A 9,794-nucleotide genomic window follows, 5' to 3' on the forward strand; every position below is an offset into this window, starting at 1 on the left:
CACAGGGCTGTCTGGTTGACCGAGCAGCCAGCTCTCTCTCTCTCTGACAGATAAAGCAGGCAGGGTATTAATAGCTCCAGCTTCACGCGGTGAGGCTGGAGGGTTAACTCTTCCCCTGCCGCAGTTCTGGTCCACATGCCTTGAAGGCTGAACAGCAGCCTTCCTTCCTGCCTCTCTCTCTCTTAGAGAGAACGGGGGGGTCTCGGGATGACCAGTCTCTGGAGGCTGGAGCAGTGGGGTGCCCCCTCCCCTTTTTAGCTACTCATGCTCCCGGTGCCTTTGACAGCAGCCTTGCCTGAAGGAATGGAAAGGGAAAAAACATGACAATAAACATAACTGAAAAACTGGATTGGCTAAGTTGGGTTGCGGGGCATAAAAAGGGGGGTCTTAACTCAGCTAGGGGGACGCGGTGGTTCAGTGGCTAAGACACTGAGCTTGTCAATAGAAAAGTCGGCAGTTCAGCAGTTCGAATCCTTAGTGCCGTGTAACGGGGTGAGCTCCCGTGACTTGTCCCAGCTTCTGCCCAACCTAGCAGTTCGAAAGCAGGTAAAAAATGCAAGTAGAAAAATAGGGACCACCTTTGGTGGGAAGGTAACAGCGTTCCGTGCACCTTCAGCGTTGAATCATGCCAGCCACATGACCACAGAGACGTCTTCGAACAGCGCTGGCTCTTCGGCTTTGAAACGGAGATGAGCACCGCCCCCTAGAGTCAGGAACAACTAGCACATATGTACGAGGGGGACCTTTACCTTGACCTTAACTCAGCTAGATTCCCAAGATATGCTGGACTTGGTTCAAAGAGGTTGGGCCGTTTATGATTCAGCATCTCGTGGCAAACTGGCCATAGCCCTTAGCCCCCTGCATGAATCAGATTCAACATTTAATCATCATCATAAGGTTGATGGGAGCACACAATAATACTGTATCTTATGGGAAAGGTAATAATAATTCAACAGTATAATAATTGATGATGTTTGTCCATCGTGTTCGAAGAGGACCTTGACATCTAATAGGTTGTGGGCTATCCATGATGTGTCCGCAGCTGGCTGGTAAGGCCTGTACGGGCACGGAATGTTCTGCCACATGTCGGGCAGATATGCGTGGGCACCACTATTGCAGTATTTGCAGCTCTGACTTTGCGGAGTGCTCGCTTTCTCTTGTGCTGTGGTTGTCCTTCTGTCTTCAAACATCTGGCAGCGTTGATCCATCAAACAGCTTGATGGATCAACGTGTGCCATGTCGATCGATCTTGTGCCAGGGTTTCCCAGAAGGCGGTGTCGATATCCAGGGTCTTGAGAGAGGCTTTCAGTGTGTCTTTAAAACTTTAAAACTCGGACCAAACGTCTTCTGAATAGTTTTTATCCCAGAGCTATAATTGCACTCAACAATGAACTAAAGGGCCACCATCCGTGAGCTGTTGGACAGTATTACTTGGTCTGTTGTGTGGGTGTTTGGGTGGTTTAGGGGTGGGGAATTGTGGTGGGTGGGAGTCTGTTTGGTGATTGATATGTGTGTTGGACCTGGTCTTTGGGTGTTAAGTGAATTTCGTTGTATGGGTATACTGTATATACACATACAATGGCAATAAAGTTGTTGTTGTTGTTGTTGTTGTTGTTGTTGTTGTTGTTGTTGTTGTTATTATTATTATTATTATTATTATTATTATTTGTATAGCTTCCTTTGTCCCCCATGCCATTGCTTTCCTTGAGACAGCTCACCATGGAAGATCTGTTTGGGGACTGCGATGACTTACAGTGGCATTTTTGTGACGGTCCTTAAGCAAGGACTGCATGGGTCGTTAAGTGACTTGTGGCTTCCTGCCGGCTTCCCCATTGATTTTATTTGTTAGAAGCTGGCAGGGAAGGTGTCCAATGCGGATCACGTGATTATGGGATGCTGTGACGATTGGAAATGTGGGCCGGTCATTGTGTGTCCAAATTTAGATGATGTGGTTACAGGACCTTCTAGCTATCTTAATCTACACATCACTTCATCACTATACGAGCTTCATCACTGAAGACTTTCAAGAAGAGTTTGGACTGCCATTTGTCAGAAATGGTGTAAGGCAATGATGGCGAACGTATGGCACACGTGCCACAGGTGGCATGCGTAGCCATATCGGTGGGCATGTGAGCTCAGCTCCGGCATGCATGCACATGCCAGCCAGCTGATTTTCAGGCCTTCTGGGCCCACCAGAAATAGGGAAAAAGGCTGTTTCCTGACTCCAGAGGACCTCGGGGGGTGGTGGGGAAGGCCCGTTTTTCTCTCTCCCCAGCCTCCAGAGCCTTTCTAGGACCGGAAGTTGGCAAATGGGCCATTTCTGGCCTCCAGAGGGCCCCTGGGGGGAGGGCATTTTCACCCTCCCCAGACTCCTAGAAAGGCTCTGGAGGCTGGGAAGAGCAAAAAAAACAGGCCTTCTGGTCCCACTGGAAGTTGGCAACTTCGGGAGGGCCTTCGGGAGGGCCTCCGGGCGGGTGGGGAAGGCTATTTTCGCCCTCCCCAGACTCCTAGAAAGGCTCTGGAGGCTGGGGAGAGCATAAAAAGGGCCTCCCGTGCCATCGCGTGCCGGGAGCATGGGGGGAGCATTGGAGGGTCACACGCACATGAACGGGGGCAGGGCGTATAGAATTATGGTTGTGGGCAGGTGCGCACACGACCCTCTCCCCCCGCTTTTGGCACGTGATGGCAAAAAGGTTAGTCATCACTGGTGTACGGTCTCCTGCTTGGGCAAGGGGGGTTGGACTAGATGACCTACAAGATCCCTTCCAACTCTGTTAATCTAAACCGTCCCCCAATGTGATCTTTTCTGGGTATGAAAACACTAGGAATCCAATTTATTTGGAGGCTGTTCTGCCCAGGCCATTTTTCGTACGACATTCTAGTTTCAGTTTAATGAACCGTGGTTTCCCAAATTAACCCAGTTGCCTGAAGTTGCAGAATATAATCATGAAATAACCAACTGCCCTCCAGTTTAGGGTCCTGTGCGTGAACGTAACTGCCGATGAGCAAATAGCTCTCATCAGAATCTTAGACAATAACCTTTTTTGCCTTCATCTAGAGATTTATGTATACGGTTTACATAAATGCCACTAAATGACCCCAAAGAGCTTCTTTAGGCAAAGAGAAAGTCCACCGCTGGGCTGAGAACCTTCTTAACAGAATAACAGAATAACAGAGTTGGGAGGAACCTTGGAGGTCTTCTAGTCCAACCCCCCGCTCAGGCAGAAGATCCTATATCAGGGCTGTCAAACTCAAGGCCCAGGGGCCGGATCCGGCTCACAGGGTGCTTAGATCTGGCCTCCATGTAAACGGCGAAGGACCAGCCTGTGGTGCCTCTGCCGGCAAAAATGGAGCTTGGGAGGGCTGCATGTGACCCTTCTGAGCTCTGTTTTCACTGGCGGAGGATTGCAGGAGGCCGTCGCAACTGAAACGGAGCTCGGGAGCCCATATTCGCTGGCAGAGTGCTCGGGCCACCACAGGCACTGCCAACATGAGCGATGTCAAACTGGCCACGCCCACCCCTGCCCCCCAAGATCAAACACAACCCTGATGCGGCCCTCAATGAAATCGAGTTTGACACCCCTGACTCAGGGGTGAAATGCTCCTGGTTCGGACCGGATCGCCCAATCTGGTAGCGATGGCGGCGGGTGGTACGGAGAACCGGTAGCAAAAATCCCTGCGCTCCCCCCCCCCATGCACAGCCGAGCCGCGCGATCATCAGAGGATCTTCGGACGAAAAAATGCTTTGAAAAGTTAAAAAAAAAAAGCTCTGATGATCACGCGGCTCAGCTGGGATCATCAGAGGCTTTTAAAAGCATTTTTTCTGCAACCTCTTAAAGTTGTAGAAAAAATGCTTTTAAAAGTAAAAAAAAAAAAGAATTGGCCACGCCCACCCAGTCACATTACCCCCCACACACACCAAGCCACGCCCACAGAACCGGTAGTAACAAATTTTACATTTCACCACTGCCCTGACCTCAGTGGTGGGATTCAGCCAATTCGCACCACTTCGGGAGAACCGGTTGTTAACTTTCTGAGCAGTTTGGCAAACTGGTTGTTGGAAGAAATCATTAGGGCAGAGAACCAGTTGTTAAATTACTTGAATCCCACCACTGCCTGACTTATACCATTCCAGACAAACGGTTATCCAGTTTCTTCTTCAAAACCTCCAGTGATGAAGCCCCCACAACTTCTGAAGGCAAAGGCTGATCCACTGATTCATTGTTCTCACTGTCGGGAAATTTCCCCTTAGTTCTAGGTTGCTTCTCTCCTTGATTAGTTTCCATCCATTGTTTCCTGTCCTGCCTTCTGATGCTTTGGAGAATAGGTCGACCCACTTCTTCTTTGTGGCAGCCCCCAGTGGTGGGTTTCAAAATTTTTTACTACCGGTTCTGTGGGTGTGGCTTGGTGGGCGTGGCATGGCATGGCTTGGTGGGCATGCTTGGTGGGCATGGCAGGGGAAGGATACTGTAAAATCTCCATTCTATCCCCAGTCCAGGGGAAGGATACTGCAAAATCCCCATTCCCACCCCACTCCAGGGGAAGGATACTGTAAAATCCCCATTCCCACCCCACTCCAGGGGAAGGATACTGCAAAATCCCCATTCCCACCCCACTCCAGGAGAAGGATACTGCAAAATCCCCATTCCCACCCCACTCCAGGGGAAGGATACTGTAAAATCCCCATTCTCACCCCACTCCAGGGGAAGGATACTGCAAAATCCCCATTCCCACCCCACTCCAGGGGAAGGATACTGCAAAATCCCCATTCTCTTCCCACTCCAAGGGAAGGATACTGTAAAATCTCCATTCCTTCCCCAATCCAGGGGAAGCTTTTTGCAAAATCCCCATTTCCTCCTGATCAGCTGGGACTTGGGAGGCAGAGAATAGATGGGTGCGAGGCCAGTCAGAATTTTTACTACCGGTTCTCCGAACTACTCAAAATTTCCGCTACCGGTTCTCCAGAACTGGTCAGAACCTGCTGAAACCCACCTCTGACACCCCACCTCAAATATTGGAACAGAGCTTAGAGCAGTGTTTCTCAACCTTGGTATCTTTAAGATGTGTGGACTTCAACTCTTCGACTCGTCATTCTTGTGTCTCTCTGTTCTGGCCCAGATTGATCAGGAGAGGGAGCATAATTGAAAGCAAATGGTTGCCAGCGTCGAATAACCAGAGGGGAAAAAAAAAATTCTTCAGACGGCTTTCCGAAGCTTCGTCATGTTGCAACAAAGAGAACGTCTTCTGAAAAATGTTTGTTTGGCTTTTGATGGGCTTTTACAAAGTCCCAGTGAGGTGGTTGCCTGCGAGGGCAGCTCTTTGACAAAAAGGAACTCTGTGCCGCTAATACATCCCTGTAATGCCAGTCAGTGCCAAGCCCTGGGGTATTGATATGCGGCAGGAGCCAAAGACGAGTTTAATAATATATCTTGCAGAAAGAGATGGAAATTGCAGAAAGTGGATTGATGCACCGCCATTATCCTGGCCTCTAATCAATGAACTGGAGAGCTTCGGATTGAATTTGGAAATGTAGCTGCCTAAAAGCGGGTGCTCCCTGAACATTGAGGACTCGTGTGTGTGTGTGTGTGTGTGTGTGTGTGTGTGTGTGTGTGTGTGTGTGTGTATGCGTGCACACGCACCAGGGGTGAAATCCAGCAGGTTCTGACAGGTTCTGGAGAACCGGTAGCGGAAATTTTGAGCAGTTTGGAGAACCGGCAAATACCACCTCTGGCTTGCCCCAGGAGTGGGGTGGGAATGGAGATTTTGCAGTATCCTTCCCCCAGGAGTGGGGTGGGAATGGGGATTTTGCAGTATCCTTCCCCTGCCATGCCCACCAAGCCACGCCCACAGAACCGGTAATAAAAAAAATTGGATTTCACCACTGACACGCACGTGTATAAAACTTTGACAAAGTTGAAAGCAGCAATAAAAAGAAAAATAGTAAAAAGAAAAGAAGAGAAGAAGAGAAGTAAACAAAGAGAAAGGGGGGAAAAGAGAAAGAGAAAATGAGGGGGAAAAGAGGAGAAAAAAATATTTAAAGAAATGATTTCCAATCTTCTTTGGAGATTAACATAGTTAGTTTTCACCCTTCTAAATTACTGTATATGACAGAATTCTCTTTTTTTCTGTAAATGTACTTTTTAATCAAGAAATTATCCATTCGTTTTTATTTATTCTCAACAAAAAAAGCCCATAAAAGTCCTTTTGCACTGGAGCACTGAGCACTGATTCCTTTTCCACTTTTGGAGGAATCAAACAGGACCAGATTTAAATAATTATGAAGAGGTTGGGTGCACAACAAACAAACGGATTCAAAATAATGAAAATGCTAGAACCGTGATGGCGAACCTATGGCACGCGTGCCCAAAGTGGCACGGGAAGCCATGTCACCCGGCACATGTGACCTTGCCTATTTGTCTTCTTGGTTTTTGGTGTGTATGCATGCGTGACGATCAGCTGTTCTTTGCGTGCGTGGCAGTGCCAAAACCGATGTGCGCATGCTCGCTGGCCAGCTGATTGTCCGGTGCACATGCGTGCTAGAACCTGGAAGCTCAGCTTTTCCAAAGCACGGCCCCGACAAGCACACACGTGCACACAATGTGTTCATGCGACCTTTTTTGGCACTTGGTGGCGAAAAGGTTCGCCATCACTGTGCTAGAACATCAAAGCTGTTGTGACCCAGGCCCAAGTAGTTAGTATTAAATGCAAACAATTCGAAAACAAACAGATTTTATTAGAACAGCTGAGAATTAACTCATTCTCAGCGTCGTTCAAACTAAATTAAAGCAAATTCTTCAAAACACCATTCCTCAGTTTATCACCGACCTTGGTATAATTAGGCAAACTGCCAAAGGCTTTTCTTGGCAAAAGTTCAAGAAGCAGAAGACGCCGATAAGAAATGAATACAGTGAAACAAGAAGCAATTCTCTCAACGGTTGTTTTCCGGCAAAGAGGCCAAGAGCCGTTGCTGGTCTTTTAAGCCTTATGGGAGGGGCCAATCATCTCTTGGCCCTACTCCTGAGTTGTCCTCTCTGCTGTAGTTGCTCCTGCCTTCTGGCAACTCTTCTCATACGTGCACTAGGAACAGGCTCCTCCTGTTCCTCTGCCTCTCTACTGTCAGCCTCTGGAGGCTCCGGAGTCCGCACATCACTCCCCAATGGCCCTGGCCCCATCTCTACCTCCGACGCAGAGCCCTCATCCGGGCCTTCCCCAGCCTCCAGGACTGGCCCATGTTCTTCCTCAGCCTCATCGCTGTCCGACTCCGCTGCCAGCTCCACAGGCTGCTGGCAGACTACAACAAAAGCCAACCAGTCCCCTCAAATCTTTACATATCAAAATTACAAAGAATACCGTACAAAAATCTTGCAACCTAAGGGGGAAAAACCCCAACTCATTTACAGTGGCCCAAACAACTGCAAAAACAGGAAAAGCAACAAAGAATTGAAGTTCCCATGTCTTAAACGTAAGGTAAGTTTCACTTACCTTCGCTAACTGGTTCGGAACTGTGAGCTCGTGTGTGCGTGTGCTTGCTTCGTGCGCGTGGGGCGCTTCTGCACATGCGCAGAGCATCAGTGATGATGTCCAAGCAGGTGGGTGGAGCCTCCTGCTGCCCCTACTGGTTCTCCCCAACCGGGGTGAACCGGTAGAAACGCACCACTGGTCTTAAAGTGGCCAAAGTTGAGAAATGTTGCGTTAAACTGCAACTGGGAAAGTTGGAGCTTAAAACCCTCTAGATGACTCAGATTTTCTCAGTCCAAACCTTGAGAAGCATATTAAAAAGCAGAGCCATCACCTTGCCGACAACGGTCCGTATAGTCAAAGCTATGTCCCAAAGGTGCATTTTCTAAAGGCAACGGGACTATCTGGTTCTTCTTTGGAGATGTTTTGCTTCTCATCCAAGAAGCTGAAGAAGCTTCTTGGATGAGAAGCAAAATGTCTTCAAAGAAAAACCAGGAAATCCAGTTGCCTTTTGGGGAAAAAAAAAATCACCTTTGGGACAACCCACGACCTGGATGACTTGAGAATCTCCATAGACAGTCAGAGCTATGGTTTTCCCAGTAGTAGTGTAGGGCTGTGAGAGTTGGACCATAAGGAGTGCCAAAGAATTGGTGGTTTCAAATTGTGGTGCTGGAGAAGACTCTTGAGAGTCCCTCGGGCTGCAAGAAGATCCAATCTGTTCTGACCTAGGCTTCCTTAGAAAGTATACAGCACAATCTTAGCCCCAGCAAAACTCTTTTATTCATGGGGCTGTGAATTATTGTCATTCACAGTTCGAAAAGCTTCTCAAACAGTCTTTCAGGGGAATGTTTATAAACACCCACCTTATCTCCCTTGGAATGCTCCCAGAGAACTAATTGCCACATGCAGGGCAAGGCCAAACTTAGCACAGAGTCAAACAGAACTTTCCAAAGCTTTAACCAACCAGATGAACTAATTGCTTCCTGCAAAAGCTCACATCCCGTTCGCTCTTCTTTTATGTCTTATGGGAGGGGCCAATCATTTCCAAGGCTTACTCCCAAGTCGACTCTGTTTTCTTAATCATTCTTGTCTTCTGGCAGCTCTGTGCATGCGCACACTGGGAACAGGCTCCCGCTGTTCTCTCTCTGATGTCAGACTCCGGATGCTCTGGAGGCAGCAAAGAACTTCCAGATGGCCTTGGCCCCCTCTCTGCCTCCAACTCAGAGTCCTCATCCAAGCCTCCCCAGACTCCAGGACTGGCCCATGTTCCTCCCCAACCTCCTCACTGTCCAAATCTGCTGCCAGCTCTGCTGGCTGCTGGTGGGCCACAATACAATCAGTCAATCCTAAAGGAAATCAACCAGTGGTAGGATTCAACTGGTTTGCACCACTTCGTCCGAACTGGTTGTTAAATTATTAGCTGGCCCCGCCTCACCCACCGGGTTGCCATTCAGGGTGGAGATCAACCCATCAACCCTGAACTTTTCTTTGGAAGTACAGATCCGAAAGCTGAAGCTCCAATACATTGGCCACCAAATGAGAAGAGAGGATTCCTTGGAGAAGACCCTGATTCTGGGAAAGAGGGGAGGCAAAAGGGGGACGGCGGAGGGTGAGATGGTTAGATAGGGTCACCGACACAATGAACATGAATTTGGACAAACTCCAGCAGCCAATGGAGGACAGGAGAGGGAGGGAGAGGTTGGCATGCCATGGTCCGTGGGGTTGTGAAGACACAACCTAGCAACTGAACAACAACTATCACCACTTATCTGAGTAGATGGCTGTGAAGGAAAAAATGGGGGTGGGATTTGAAGACTCCACTCCTGTGGGTTCATTAGGGGGAGGGAGATGGGACATAAATGCAAGAAAAAAGCAGGAACTTTGCTCCATCTGCTGGGTTCCTTTTCTTTACCTGTAACTTGGGTGGAGAGTGCAGCGGCGGTTGTGATGCCCTTGTGTTGTGGTGCCTGTGGAGAGCAGGGAAGGACTTTGTCATCTCATCTCCTGAATTATTCAGCAGGCCTTCATTTTCTCTGCACCACCCAAGCCAGACCTGGACTGGCTAATGGGAAAAATCAATTGTGCCTTAATTTCGAGGGCCAGGAGGCTTTCAGTGGCTGCACACAGGAGCGCTTGGCATCTTCGGCTGGGACAGCATGGAGAGGCCGTGGCTACATCAGAAAGCCAGAGAAGGGATTGAAGAAGCGACAAGCAAAGAGCTGACACATTACCCTAAGCTGGGATTCGTTTTAATCGTGGGCTGTTGAATAAGTTACAACTGGGTGGGTTGGCATGCTGTGCCAAGGATCCGAAAGTAAATCAATGACATTGGAATT

This window comes from Pituophis catenifer, unplaced genomic scaffold, assembly GCF_029215685.1.
Source record: "Pituophis catenifer annectens isolate HBS135680 unplaced genomic scaffold, rPitCat1.0.hap2 SCAF_16, whole genome shotgun sequence".
Lineage (NCBI taxonomy): Eukaryota > Metazoa > Chordata > Lepidosauria > Squamata > Colubridae > Pituophis > Pituophis catenifer.